The following is a 1,519-nucleotide window of genomic DNA, read 5'->3' as shown; positions in this document are numbered from 1 at the left end:
CGACAGAGGGACAGTCCAATGGTTAGCTACCAGGACTTGTCGGGTTGGCTCTATAACCGACAGATGATATCATCAGCCACTAGGGACAGGCATGCATCATATGCATTTGTGTGACATTGTTTGGGTGTGCATATTATACTTGGTTTGCCTATGTGATTAATTGCTAATTGTTCTACTTGCAATAACTGTTTGTTTGTGCTTGCATCTTCCTAATTGTGTTTGCTACTGGGACTCTGTTGGACTGTGGTGATTGGTTGATGGTTGGATTGTTTGGGCCTAGGGCCGTGGTTGGAATGAGATGAACCAATGGTTGATTTTGGTTTTGTGTTTCTGGTTTGGAATAAATTATGAAAGGCTATTTTGGTTCTGCATAGATAAACCGTTTTGAAAGGCTTTTGAGTTTTTGAAAATTGAACCGTTCTTCTTTCCGAAAAGATTTCCGACTTTACTTTTATTGTAAACCGTTGTTTTTGAAAAGAGGCATGAGACGGTTATTAATCACTGGTGCGGTTATCTTCATGTATCCTATTACAGTAATTCCTAAAAACCCTCTACTAAGAACCCTTTCAAGGACGATGTTCTCACCTCCCCTACATTTTTCCCCTTTCAGGATATGGGCACAGAAGTTCCAAAGAGTTTAATTAGTTGTTGTTGAGACGCTTCGTATTGTTTTAATTATTATTTATTGTACCCTCGCCTTTATCTTGAGATATTCTGTAAGAAGGATAGGGATTGTATTAGTTAATGTTTGTAATAATATTTATATACATGTATGTATATATATGGATGTACTCTTTATGGATTTCTGTAAGTTGTATGGTATGTATGGATGTACGTTGTATAGCAAAAGTATTTTTAGGAGTGATTTTGCGGTTTAAAGTTTTAAACAGGCTCATATTTTAGTATTAAATAGTATAAAAGTTATCGTAATGTCTGAACTATCAGAGTCGCGCAGCCGGAAGCGTTAACTTTGGTAGTTAGGGTGTTACATGTTGCATGTCCCCAAGCAACTAAAAATAAAATAGGATAAAAAGAAGAGAAAATACAATAAATTCCAAAATTATCAATGAAGATTAGATTTAATTAGAAGAGCGAGACTAGTATCTTTTTGCTTCTAAACAGTTTTGGCATCTCACTTTATCCTTTGAAGTTCAGAATGATTGGCATCCATAGGAACTCAGAATTCAGATAGTGTTATTGATTCTCCTAGTTCAGTATGTTGATTCTTGAACACAGCTACTTTATGAGTCTTGACCGTGACCCTAAGCATTTTGTTTTCCAGTATTACCACCGGATACATAAATGCCACAGACACATAACTGGGTGAACCTTTTCAGATTGTGACTCAGCTTTGCTAGAGTTCCCAGTTAGAGGTGCCCAGAGTTCTTAAGCACACTGTTTTTGCCTTGGACCACGACTTTAACCGCTCAGTCTCAAGCTTTTCACTTGACACCTTCACGCCACAAGCATATGGTTAGGGACAGCTTGATTTAGCCGCTTAGGCCAGGATTTTATTCCT

The sequence above is a fragment of the Arachis ipaensis genome, chromosome B05, assembly GCF_000816755.2.
Source record: "Arachis ipaensis cultivar K30076 chromosome B05, Araip1.1, whole genome shotgun sequence".
Lineage (NCBI taxonomy): Eukaryota > Viridiplantae > Streptophyta > Magnoliopsida > Fabales > Fabaceae > Arachis > Arachis ipaensis.
The sequence above is the reverse complement of the archived record's forward strand: the minus strand, read 5'-3'. Positions refer to the sequence as shown.